We start from the raw sequence: 14,615 nt of genomic DNA, 5'->3' as shown, positions 1-14,615 counted from the left end.
TAAATTAAGGCTCCCTGTAGGATTACCTCAGTGTTCACTCACACACAAAATTCTCACAAAAATCCAAGTTATATCTCTCCCTGACAGTTACCATGTGTATGCCATAAGTGTTGTCTATGATAGTTCAACAATTTGCCTTTTCCTTACAACAAAATATTCCTCCTTGTTATTCAGCTTTCAGAATACTACCTTTTGCTCACACTTCAACTTATGTTACCTTTTGTGCTTTTCATGTGCATTTATCGTGTCTTTATATTGTTCCTTACTTGCTTGGCACTTCCATCTGAAAGAAAAGTAGTGTATACTATATAGTTTCTGCTTTTTCCTCTAATTTACTGTAATATGTGCTTAATATTGCTTCAGTTTGCCTAGGCTTTACCTTGCAAGTGTTCATGTATAATGTTAGCTTGAGATGACATTTGTTTTCAGTGTTAAGTGTTTTCCATTCTCTTACTGTCTGCCTTTTGCACAGAATTGAGGTGGGTTTTGTAAATATTGTACATCATGTTCATAGCTATAGCTTTAGTGTTATGGTGGTGGGTTTTCTTTTCTCTTGTAATTTGTCATCCATCTTTCGTACATAGCTTTCCTTATTCCTATTTTTGGCTGTACATAGTGTGAACTTACTGTCTAACCTTGACTTGTTATGTACATGAAGTGTTTAGAACATGTAGTGTGTGTCTCTAGCACTTCACTATTCTTCCTGTTCTCTATAATACCTTACATAGTCTACTTTCTTACTTAAATGTAACTTATTGCCTAAAGTAATGTTTACTATTTACTCATGTGTCTTTTCCCTGATATTGTCATAGCTTCCAAATCAGATTATTCTTTCTCTCTCATACTAGGTTCTGTGTGTCTTGAATACTTCCTTAAAGCTTTATGTGGATATAATCCCTTTATTTTCCCAGTTTTTGGGTAGCTTAGCAAGTATGCTCCAAGGTGTGGAATTTTACTAATTTTAAATGGACCAGCATAAAGCATCTGCCGTTTTTTGTTCAGTTTCTTAACCTTGGTAGACTTAGGGTGTGTCCTAAGTAGTACCTCCTCTCCTACCTTGTATTCTGTTCTATTTCTATGTCTTTTGTCAAATGCTCTCTTTCTATTTTGACCCTGTTCTTTTAAGTGTACCAGCGCTTCTCTGATCTTTTCTTCCAAAGTAACTTCATGATTGGTTAACTTAGGTAAAGGGTTGATCCATTCATTTCTTTCCTGTTGAGAAAACATTAGTTTGGCTGGTGTATAGCCTGTAGATGTCTGTGGTAGATTGTTAAAAATTTCTTCGAATGGTGTAAGGTATTCTAACCATTTAGTCTGTTTATGTGGGGTGTATGTTCTGATGAACCTGTTCCACTCTTTGAATACCCGTTCCACCAGATTTGCTTCTGGGTGATATCGTGAAATGAGAATGTGTCTTATGTCTTGTTCTGTCATAAAACTCTTCCATCTGTGGCTCGTGAAAGTCGTTGCGTTATCAGTAAAAAATTGCCTGTGGTTTGCCCACTTGTGTAATGTAATCTTCTTTGATTCTCTTAGTGATGGGTTGTGAGATAACAGTTTTTGTGGCAAAAAATTTCAAATATTTTATGTATACATCATATAATGCAATCACATACTTAGTTCCTGCTTTTGATGTGGGTAAGGGTCCTGCAGCATCTAAAGCTACTATTGATAGAGGCCTCTCTGGTATTGTAGGATGTAACTCTGTTCTTGTGTCCTTGTTGTCGTGCTTTACCTGTTGACAAATGGTGCAATATCTGAGTACTTGTTGAATGCGCCTACGCATGTTTGGAAATTAGCAATAAGTGGATATCTTACTCATGCATCTGGAAACACCATAGTGCCCCCAAACCCGATGAGTGTATTGTATAAAGTTCTCCACAGAGTCTTCAGGTATGCATACACACCAGTGCCTTGAAGTGGGTGTACACCTATAAAACAAAACTCCTTCAGATAAACAGTAGTTTGTAGAGATCTTGTTCTTCTCTCCCTTAATTAGTTCTTTTACTGACTTCCATCGTGGGTCTTTCTCTTGCAGGAATTTCATATTTTTACAAAGTTTTAGATAATATGGTCTGTAAGTACCATCATACATTAATAGGATTCTAAATCCTGTTGTCTGTTCCGTAACTTCTGTAAATTCTGTTAAATTTTGAGGTAACCTCGACAAAGCATCAGCTATAACGTTTTGCTTTCCATCCATATGGACTACTTCGAATTGAAATTCTTGCAGGTAAAGACACCAACGAGCTAACCTGGCATGTAATAGTCTGCATGTCAATAGAAATGATAAAGCTTGGTGGTCACAAAAGACTTTAGTGCGGTTACCCACAGATAGTATCTAAATTTCCTGAATGCCCATACAACAGCTAGTGCTTCTAATTCAGTGACCGAGTATGACCTTTCACATTCAGTTAATGTCCTGCTAGCAAAGCTTATAATACATACAGTTGGTGTGTTGTCCATTAAACGTATCTGAAACAGGGTAGCACCAAGGCCTTGAAAACTTGCATCAGTGGCTAAACAGAAATCCAGTGTCATATCTGGGTGATGTAATAAGTCTGCATTTACTAAAGCTTGTTTGATAGCATAAAAATCTTTCTGACATTCCTGTGTCCAAATCCATGTGTTGTTTTTTCTCAATAGGTTTAACAGAGCTTCACTATTTAAAATTTGGTGTGGCATAAACTTCCTAAAGAATGATGCTAATCCCAGAAATGCCTAAAGCTGTTTCTTTGTTTGAGGAGTAGGACAATTCCTGATTGCATCTATTTTACTTGTGTCTGGTCTTATTCCTTCCTCAGAAATGATGTGGCCCAAAAATTTCACTTCCTGCCTGGCAAATTTGGACTTTTTAAGATTTACAGTAACTCCATAATCTGAAAATTTTGTTAACACTTTGTTTAGTAAATCTAAATGTTCTCTCCAAGTGGCTGTAGCAATGAGTAAATCATCTACATATACTTTTACACAACTACGTAATTCAGTACTTGATCCAAGGCTGCTATAAATACTCCTGCGCTGAATTCAGGCCAAAAAGGTACCACACAAAATTGATAGCTTCTCCCATCACATACAAATGCTGCGTATTTACGGCTATCTACGTGCATTACTATTTGCCAGTACGATGCTTTCAGATCGATAGTTGATAGAAATTTTACACCATAAAGCATTAGTAGTTGCTCGTCCAACTGGTTTTGTTCTTACCAGGATAATAATTTTATTGATGGCTCTAGCATCCAAAACAAGTCTTACTGTACCGCCAGATTTGGTAACGGGCAAGAGGGGACTGCAGTAAGGTGACTGAGATGGCTCTATAATTTTCCATTTCAGCATTCATTCTATCTCTTTGTTTACTACCTCCCTCTTGGCCCATGGTATAGCGTAAGAAGAATGGCAAAAGGTTTCATGTGGTTTAACGTCCATTCTGTACACGTAATCCTTCACTACTCCTGGTCTTTTACTAAATACTTGTTTATGTGTACACAGTACATCACAAAGTTCACGTTGTTGCTCAGGTGTTAAGCTGTTGCACTCATGTACCTTCACTATAATTTCTTGTGTGCTTACATGTTCTGTGTCACCTCCAGGATAGTGTTGCTATTGATTTGTAAATAGAATTTTGGGTAGTGTTAGCTCGAGATTAACCAAGTGACAATATTTACTATGCATTGCAGGTGTTCTTATCATGTCCACAGAAAATACCTTTCCCTCAAACTGAAATGTGCATTTACCTATGGCTATGTCCAGTGTAACTTGGTGTTGTCTGAAAAATTCCATTCCTAGGATACAGTCTACTATGAGCATTTCAACTACTAAAAATGAGCATTTTATTTCTATGTTTGCCAGTGTAACAGGTGATAGTGTCTGTATTTTAACTCCCTTTGACTTACTCCCCATAGCACTTTATATTTTGCAATTCTGCACTGGAAAGGTAGGCAATACTGTTGTCTTGTTAATCTGTTCGAACAAGCTGGTTGACATTACATTCACGGATGTGCCTGTGTCCATAACAATTTTCACAGGTACGCCTCCTAGTGTCCCTTCAACCAACGCTTGTACCTCATATTCTTGTCGATGTGTACAAATTGTTCCGTCAAAACACAAATCTTCCTCCATTTCCGTGTCCATGTCATATCTGATAAGGTTTATTGTTTTCGTGTTATTGCCCCCTACTCCTCTGTCGCCTACTGCTGCGGGGGTGAGCAGTGTCGCGCGCTGTTTTCCGCGGTGTTGGCAACGCTGCCGCTAGCCAGTACGGGTGTACTGGCTGTGTTGTTGTCATTCAATTCAATAATATTTACACTTGGCGTTTGCGCTTGCCATGCATTGCCAGTTGCTGGATATGTGGCTCGCCTGTTTCTTCCGAAAGTGTTGTTGTTTCTGTTATTGTTCTGTGTGTTATGATTTTGCCAATGTGGATTTGGCTGAAATCTGCCCCCGTTCCTATTTCTGCCGTTTTGATACCCGGGATTGTACCTGTTTTCCGTGCAGTTCCACGGTTTGTTTCCATATGTTTGACCATTCTGCCCCCGCGGGTAGTTAAGTTGTTGTGTTTGCCCGCCGGGTGTATTATTATTATTGTGATTGTAATTACCGTTACGGTTATTGCCGTTGCGGTTACTGTTGTCGCTGTTCTGCCTTTGACAGTCCTCGTGAATCAGGTCAAAGGTGTCCAGTACTGATAGAAAATAGTCAACATTATCTGCCGGTACTGTGGCGAGTCTTTCTCTGATCGGGATTGGTAACTTCTCTTTAAGAATTTCCAAAACATCAACATCAGATATGGCTTTATCCCAATATCGAGTTTTATTTAGATATTTTTCGAAATATTTACGTAATCCTCCGCTTTTTGGATTGAATGGTTCAGGGTGGAATACCTCTTTCCGCAATCGTCCCTGAATTCCTTGGGACCAAAATTTGCCTAGGAATGCATTTTCGAAATCTAGGTGTGGCAGTATTCTGTAATTTCATTCGCCCATAGGGCAGCTTCTCCTTGTATGTACCCAATGACATACTGTATTTTCTGCTCCTCACTCCAATACTGTGGCAAAATGTTATTGAATGATTTGAGGAAGACAACAGGGTGAACTTTTTTACTTTCCGCAGAAAATACCTGGAACTGCCTGTACTTCAGTAAGCTTTTGTCTATGAAAGTTGCATGTGGTGTTGATGAATGACTACACGAGCAATGCGTTGTATAATTACTACTTGATGGCATGTTGTGTAAACAGCTAACAGCTGGTGAAGTTCTATCTTTCGCTTGTCGTGTGTACCGTTGGTGTACCTTATCTTGTACTCGTACAATACTCTTTTCATTACCAAATTCAATGCTTGGTGGTTTGCTTATAGCAGTGTCAGTAGTGACGGTTCTAGGCGTTTCTGTTTGTGTGTTTGTCTCTACAGATATTTGTTTGGTTTGCTCTAGGGCAGTCTTAACCTGTTTCGTTACTCTGTCAACTATTTCTGACTCCTTTTCAGCTAGATGTCTTTCGAAACCTGTTGTAACCTCCCCCTCACTTATCGACCTTAATGACAGTGAAAAATTAAACCGCGTGTACCTAATGGAAAATTGGGAAAAGCAATCATCACCGAAGTTAATTTGTCGGTAAAGAGGGAGGAAAGGGTTACATCTAAATGAAAGGAAAAATGCAAATGAAACTGGTGGAAATTAATTTTGAAAAGGGGTAAAGTTAATAAAGAAAGTAAATGTGCGGCCGTTACGTTAACAATTAACTAGCGGTAATTAGATATTTGAGATTTGAGGGAAATTACGATCGCCAGTCCTAAGGACAATTACTATAGTAACTGAAAAAGAAAGGTTATTACACATATAATTAGCACTAGAAGCGTGGCAACTGAAGGTTGACACGTGTAGTGTGAAAAATGAAAGTTTGTCAGAAATAATAAATTTCGCTACACTCTGACTCAATTTAGTAAAAGAATTAATAAAACCGCAAAATCGAAAGTTAATTTAGTGACTGAAGTTAATAGTGAGCTTTCTTTCTGAAGCGCATCGAAATTCAGTAAAATATGGTTAGTCTTGGACTACCTCAACAGTCATTTCAAAAGCTACTTGAATCTACGCAATTTAGAAATAAGAGATTTAACTTTGAACTTGAATTAAATGACTCTGAACAATTAACAATAGTACAATTTAGTACGTACCAAGCTGAGCTGCAGTCACAGGTAAGCTAAAACACGGCAACAAAACTCGCACCCTTAATTTGTGCTTGTGTAATCTAAATATTGTAGCCAGCTATAAATACCTTAACTGAACTTTGAAATTAAAGCAGTGAAATCGAATGATGCTGGCGTTTGAATTTCAACGACACTCGGGTTCATTCCGGAAAAGGAAGGGACCCTGCTTGGTAATGCAATTGGGACAATGAGCAACAAAGGTTCTTTCTACGTTGCTGTAATTTAGTTATGAAAATGGAACAGTTTGAAAAGCTGAGATCTGCCATACAGTTCTAAAACTTTACGTGCTTCCAGTCTTCCTTGTTGCTTGATTGATGGTTTGAAGCCGTCGATCGAGGAGGTGGCGACAGTCACTCATTGTAGGTCGTCGCTGTTGCAGAAACTGGATGTTGGCGCGCCTTCTTCTCGACACGATTGTAAGTAGGCTGTTTAGGTTTTTTTATTGGTAACGCCACCTCTGTATGAAAATCACTGGCTGTGCTGTGTGCAGCCTGTGGCTGCTTTGCATTGTTGTAATACTCGCCATTGTAGTGTTAGGCAGCTGGCTGTGAACAGCGCGTAGCGTTGGGCAGTTGGAGGTGAGCCGCCAGCAGTGGTGGATGTGGGGAGAGAGATGGCGGAGTTTTGTAATTTGTCATGATATCAAGGTAAATACATTGTTTGTTCTCTATTAATATCTTTCATTTGCTAACTATCCCTATCAGTAGTTAGTGCCTTCCATAGTTTGAATCTTTTATTTAGCTGGCAGTAGTGGCGCTTGCTGTATTGCAGTAGTGGGAGTAACCAAGATTTTTGTGAGGTAAGTGATTTCTGAAAAGTACAGGTTAATGTTAGTCAGGGCCATTCTCTTGTAGAGAATTTTGAAAGTCAGATTGCGTTGCGTTAACAAAATATTGTGTGTGGAAAGTCAGATTGCGTTGCGCTAAAAATATTGTGTGCCAGTTTAAACACAGTCATGTAAAATTTTTTTAAGGGGACGTTTCATATGGCACTATGTAAGTAGGCTGTTTAGGTTTTTTTATTGGTAACGCCACCTCAGTATGAAAATCACCGGCTGTGCCGTGTGCAGTCTGTGGCTGCTTTGCATTGTTGTAATACTCAACCATTGTAGTGTTAGGCAGCTGGCTGTGAACAGCGCGTAGCGCTGGGCAGTTGGAGGTGAGCCGCCAGCAGTGGTGGATGTGGGGAGAGAGATGGCGGAGTTTTGTAATTTGTCATGATATCAAGGTAAATACATTGTTTGTTCTCTATTAATATCTTTCATTTGCTAACTATCCCTATCAGTAGTTAGTGCCTTCCATAGTTTGAATCTTTTATTTAGCTGGCAGTAGTGGCGCTTGCTGTATTGCAGTAGTGGGAGTAACCAAGATTTTTGTGAGGTAAGTGATTTCTGAAAAGTACAGGTTAATGTTAGTCAGGGCCATTCTCTTGTAGAGAATTTTGAAAGTCAGATTGCGTTGCGTTAACAAAATATTGTGTGTGGAAAGTCAGATTGCGTTGCGCTAAAAATATTGTGTGCCAGTTTAAACACAGTCATGTAAAATTTTTTTAAGGGGACGTTTCATATGGCGACCCTGCCAGGATACCTCACTGGAATCTTCTGATTTTTTCCTTGTAGTTTGTGTAATTAGTGTAGATTTTGTTTATTGCTAGCGCGTAATTATAGAGAGAATTTTCTTTGTAGTTGTAGTTTTTCATTGTTGTACAGTAAAACAGTTGTGGCATGCATGTAGATTTGCAGCAAGTATTTCGCAGCTGCGCTTGCAATTAACTAGATATTATTTTCAGTGCTATGTTAATGTGTTTTCTTATTTTTGCTCTTCAAATTGTGTTTTTCTGTGTTGTCGTGTGAAATACTGTGACAATAATGGCGTGTGAAAAACGTAACACTAGGCTCCAAAGCAAACTGAGAAATAATAGTGACGACGAGCGTAGCTTGCCAGCACCACTGTGTAATGAATTAACAGATGTTCAAAGTAATAATTTGGTAGCTGTGCATAGGGAAATGGAGCGGGCTGCAAACAATGGTGTAGACAGCGAAACAATTAGAGAACAGGGAAGCATTATCGATCGATCGGTCGGCGACAGCTCGCCTCAGGAATCCGAAACGACAGGAAACAATCTCGCAAATGCTGTGAATTCAGGATTTGGGTCCTCACCGTTTTCTCAAATGAGTCAAGACACATTTTCTGCTTGTCAAAATGTGAATGTTTCCGGTGCAAATTCACTGCCGAAAAGCACTGAGGAACATGTTCCAGACACCAGTGCATTGTTATTACAATTAATACAACAAATGGGACAAACACAACAAAAGCTTCAAAAGTTAGACACAACGCTCGAACAAAATCAGAAACAAATGGGACAAAATCTTCAAAAATTAGACACAATCGAACAAAATCAGAAACAAATGGAACAAAATCAGAAACAAATGGAACAAAATCAGAGTCAAACACAGCAACAGCTTCAAAAGTTAGACTCATTGGAGCAAACTCTTGAACAAACACGTGAAGATTTAACTAATGAGTTACATCACATTGAATCGAAATGTCAAAAAGTCTGTAACGACGTAAAAACACAAATTTGTGAGCATTTCCAACCTATTTTTTCGCGGCATGAAAATGCACTACAGAATCACGAAGTAGCCATAAAAGAACTGCAAACTACTGTTCATGAAAATCATGAGACCTTGCAAGCTAAATTTGACTCAGTTGCATCTACCGATTCGGTTACGCAACTTGCAAAAACCCAGGAAAACTTAAAAGACACAGTAGAAAGACACATGGAGAAAATTAGTACATTATCAGAGAAAGTAGTTGAACTTTCGGATCAGCTAAATAATTTATCTACGAAGGTAGATGATAATCTGAATGACACAAAACCGGTAGTCTTTAATGACACAGAAGAGTGCGAACAAATTAGGAAATTCAAACAAAATCTGAATCAAATTAATACGCAACACCAAAGAGAAATCCGCGAAGTACAAGATCAGCTGACACAGGTAGTACAAGAATTACGTATTTCGGAGGACACTCGCGCCCCAATACGGGAAGAGGGACTTAGCAATATGGAACAGCCACAAAATAATAACACAGGACACTTCGGAAATTATGACAGAAATTGGCAAGGCACACCAAATTTTGAGATGGAACCGCCGAAACGACGTAATAATGACCGATATGCGACTCGCCGACATGATGACTTTGACTATAAGCTGTTCATTACTACACGTAAATTCAAAACGTTTAAAAATTCTGCCAACGACATTCATCCACAAGCGTGGCTCCATCAATTCTCTCATTGTTTTCCCCCTAACTGGTCGTTAGAACACAGATTAGAATTTATGTGTGGCTACTTAGAGAATGAACCAGCTGTAAGAATGCGATCGGTCATTCACGATTGCCACAGGGATTGAGAATTTTACCATGCCTTCCTCTCAGCATATTGGTCTCAAGCCACACAAGACCGAGTAAAACATGGCATCATAATGATGAAACATTTCGAACAATCTGAATTCTCCAGTCTTGTGAAATATTTTGAAGACATGTTGCACAAGAATCAGTACCTGTCAAACCCATACAGCCCCTCAGAACTCATCCGCATTTGCTTAATCAAACTGCCTGAACATTTGCGACATATTATTTTGGCAGGACGTTGCAAAGACGACATTGAAGCATTTCAAGGACTCTTACAAGAACTAGAAATTGACACTGACAATCGCGGAACGCACGAGCACAACAATTACAGATCACATCCGTCGCAATTCCACGATGAAAGAAATAATAAATGGACACGACAAGGCTACTCTCACAACACAAATCGTGACCAAAACAGACACCACCCTTATGACAACCGTTGGCAGAATAATAGTTACAGAGAAAGATCGCATTTCCGTAGTAATGACTATGACAGAGACAATCATAGAAACAGACAATATGGGAACCAAAACAATTATTATTATCAAGGGTGGCAGAATGACTTCAGACGCGACGGTTCGGCGCGCAGTTGCGATTCCGGGAGAGATTCTCCACCACATGACCGACAAACAAGAAACTATGTAAACTACCGACATAACGACAGACCTGAATTGCATCAGAACTGGCGGGATTCTAACAGAGCTGGGCCCTCTCGGCAAGGCGAATTTGTGGAGGTTCGGTCTCCGAATCCCATTAGCGACGCGCGCCAGTGGAGAGACAGACAATGACCCGCACCGCAGGCAGACACCTGCGCCGGCTGGCTCCGAGAAAAATAACATAGCGCTAACCTTGAGAAAAAAATTCCAGTATTCTTTACCGACGTATACTACTTGACAATTGCGTTAAAGTTGAAACTCTGCATACTAGGAAGAGCAAAGGTTTACACCACATTTCACACGTAAAACCGTTTATTGAGAGATAATGTGCTTTTTTTAACTTGAGATTTTAATGCAACATTTTGGTTTATTTGAAAATACATTCTGAAATTAAAGTGCTTTCTGTGAGATACCAGATGACACAGAGGTTAGTTTATGTGACAGCTACACGATGTTATCACGACGCTACTAATGAGTGACAGTTTACAATGTTGCTTTTGCGCTGTTATCTGTTTTATATCTGCACAGCTTTCTGAATTCTTCTGGAAAGAAAAACATGTTTTAGTAGTAAGTTTTGTGGTATAGCAACAATGAGGCAGCCTTTTCCGTAGCACAACAATACGTTACAGCACAATACTTTCTTCATCACAACAATAAGCGTAATAACTAAGATATCCATACGCAAAGCATTTCACTTTTGTGTATCATCAGGTAAGTACATTGACTTCTGCAGAACTTAGCTTTCGGAGGACGATAACTACGAGACTTCCACAGAGATTATCTTACAACATGACGCACAGTTTAGCGCTACAGTACACGCATTTGAGTGATTAATCTTATACTTAAAACACTTATTTTTAAAGATTTTTTATTACAAAGAAAGTTTTCCGAGATATATTTCATTCCATTGCTGTAATCTGTAACACCTGAGGGTATAATTACATTAATCCTCAGGGGGGTACACGCTTACTTTGTGTACCATGTGTTTGGCACGCACAAGGAGCCCTAGCTAATATGGTATTTGCTTATACAACTTTACACTTCGGTACCATATTTCTCTAACACAGAATTACACAGCTATCTGATTATTTACCTGAGAGAGACAAACATTTATTTTACTACATTAGTGACAGATGTTTACGTAATTAAACAGTTGAATAACTTCACACGTACAAAATTGTATTTTGTCTGTACTTTGTAAACTGTTCATATTTTTTCGGAACCATTGTGATAATATGTGAGCTTTGAATGATGTATTTGGTATGAGATCATGATTTTTAAGGTACGTTTGAGGTAGATAACACTTTTGACATGAGCAGAGAATTTTTTTTAGGTTTTGAAACTATTGGAGGAAGCTACGACGATTTTGAGATTTGACTGAGGTGTTATGATGTTATTTTTACGACGACGATGTGTATTATGTTGTTGAGGTATGTTTATGATTAATAAGCTAATGTTATATGAAGAATTTGATTATGCTATGTATCTAATGATGAAGTATTGAAGAAGCGTCGACGAATTTGTATATGTGTAATAAGGTAAGGAGTAATGAGTAGCGGTTAGGAACTCTGCCTTGTGAAGACGTATGTTGGAAACCGAGAATCGTACTTTTAGAATTATGAAATGTGTGTAAATGCGTGAATGTATCACAATGCTGACGAATATTTTTTTTGGACACTTACATTTATAGGATTTTGTTTCTACAGATTTGCAACACTAATTCTTGACCTGTGAAACATTTTTATATCAGACTGCCACTGTAGCGCAAACTGCTGTCGTAAATATTTCCGTACGAAAGTTAAGTGACCACCTGCACGTAATGCGTCGCGGGCACCCACCTGGGCGACAGCCGCCCGAACAAAAAAAAAAAAGCCATCAGCCTTCCAGCGGCACAGGTAGAAGAAAAAGCCATTAGGGGAAGCCATTATAATCGCTATTGACGTTCCTTTGTAGAAAGCATCGCAAAAACGACACGGTCGAACTTGAAAACGATGAGAAACATTTCACGGCTATTGTCGTGCTAATTGAGAGAAATGCCATATGGCTAGTGAATGACGTTTCACGCCTTGCTTTGCCCATTTTGTTTAATATCTAGTTTCTAGTTGCACTGCAGCACTGGTTAAAATAAAATTTTATAGATGTACTAATTTAAATATTTTCTGTCTACAGATCTATTAAATAATAATTTTGTAATCCATATTCTTAAAAAAAAAAAAGGAGCACTTGGAAAGGAAAGAACAATAAGAAGAGACTAGTAACAGTAACTGCACACACAATTTTCTTTTCAAGTACATGGTAATATTTTTTTTTACAATAAGTTGTTGTGGTGCACCACTTTAATTACATAGACATTAAGATGTGATTATACATTTCCCTTATCTGCATTGTTGTCTTTACTGTAATATTTTTCTGCTTGAGCGTTGTCATGTTTAGATATAATTTATTGCTTTTGCTTCTGCTGTTTGCCAGGCATAATGTTACTGAATTTGATTTTGTATTACGCTGTTAAGCCAGTTTTACTAATGATTATTTTATTGTTTGCTGCGCATTGCCTCATATTAGTTGTAATGTTGAATTGCTTGGTAATTTAGATTTACTGTAGCTTGCTTTGCCAGTTTGAAATATTTGTCATTGATGTTTATTGTTTTATGTGATGCTGCATTGCCTCGTCCCTTGGTATATATATCTGAGCTCAGTATATTTAAGTTAGCTTAAGAGGGGGTAGACTATATAAGAAACTAACTATGATGAATTGGAAGAAATGCATTGAGAAGCCGCAAGAAACAGATAGGGCCAAAATGAGTATTGTACAATGAGCCATATTTATTTTGAAAGAATTATGGTTGGAATACAGAAAAGAGGTACCGATAGGACTTTTGGAAATAATGAGGAACGAAGGGAGATCTCCAAGAACAAAAAAAGTTTTGTTCGCAAGATACTGCAGTAAAAGAAACCCTGTCCTTTCCTTGTGTTATCCCACTATGTGTTTGTGTTCCCTTGTGTATTTGTGTACTTCCTGTCTTTAGTTGTTTATCTGATAAGACCTATGTTGTAGAATTTTTCTAATACCATGTTATTTACTTTGTAAACATGTTTAAACAGTATTTGTTCTGTTTTGTTTTAATGCTCATGTGGAAGTTGATATTCCAAAAGTTATTCTGATCTTTATGTATGTACTTATGTCATTATTTTTGTAACACTGATGTATTTGTTTATTTCTATTCTTTTGTAAAGCCCCTATTCCTACAAATGTTATCTGTATTATTATGTTTTTAATGATGTATTTTATACCGTTGTTATTGTATTCTTATGTTATAAAATTGTAATTGACACCAGGTCATCAAATTAAGTAACTTGTAAGTTACATTTCACTGCACACGTTTTTGTTGGTCATAATATATGGACAATATGTGACAAGTAGGGACTGTTAGTGTTTGCACGTGTGTTAATAATTCAGCAAGGGACTGGATAACAGCATTGCTGGTTCTAAGGACAATTCCAAAAACTTTGTGAGTGCACAAGTGGTGGTTATGGACTTGCTATATTATCCGCAAGACTCTTCAATGGTGATTGTGTACCTGCACAGTCATAACAGATGGCTGCTAGCCATCTCTACAAGGACTACAGTGGGTCTGCACCTCTGGTGGCCCACCAATACCGTAATCTCTACCAGGACTACAGTGGGTCTGCTCTGTGATGACCTACACACCAATACTCTTCAAAACTTCGACTGACTCTGTTGTGGGTTTGCTCTGTTGTGGCCCATTACCTGTCAGCATGTCAAGAGTCAGCACTGTCTTTCCGTTGGAAGGACAACACTACTTCTTCAAGACTGCATGGAAATCCACTACGTCTGTGTGCATTGTCTTTTACTGCTCAGACTTTGAGAAAAACACTGCAATGTGATGAATGATCAGGACTGTCTTTAGGGACTGTGAGAAAATTTTAGCTTTTGACCAACATTGTATCAATAAGTGTGTGCATTTGATTTATTTGTTATTGTAATTACGATTATGAAAAATTTTAACAAATATGTATTGCCCACTGCCCAACCCAATTTGTAAAATTTTTTGTGGGGAGCATGGGGGCTATGTAAGTAGGCTGTTTAGGTTTTTTTATTGGTAACGCCACCTCTGTATGAAAATCACTGGCTGTGCTGTGTGCAGCCTGTGGCTGCTTTGCATTGTTGTAATACTCGCCATTGTAGTGTTAGGCAGCTGGCTGTGAACAGCGCGTAGCGTTGGGCAGTTGGAGGTGAGCCGCCAGCAGTGGTGGATGTGGGGAGAGAGATGGCGGAGTTTTGTAATTTGTCATGATATCAAGGTAAATACATTGTTTGTTCTCT

Source organism: Schistocerca nitens, chromosome 1 (assembly GCF_023898315.1).
Source record: "Schistocerca nitens isolate TAMUIC-IGC-003100 chromosome 1, iqSchNite1.1, whole genome shotgun sequence".
NCBI classification, from domain to species: domain Eukaryota; kingdom Metazoa; phylum Arthropoda; class Insecta; order Orthoptera; family Acrididae; genus Schistocerca; species Schistocerca nitens.
This window is presented reverse-complemented; position numbering follows the sequence as displayed.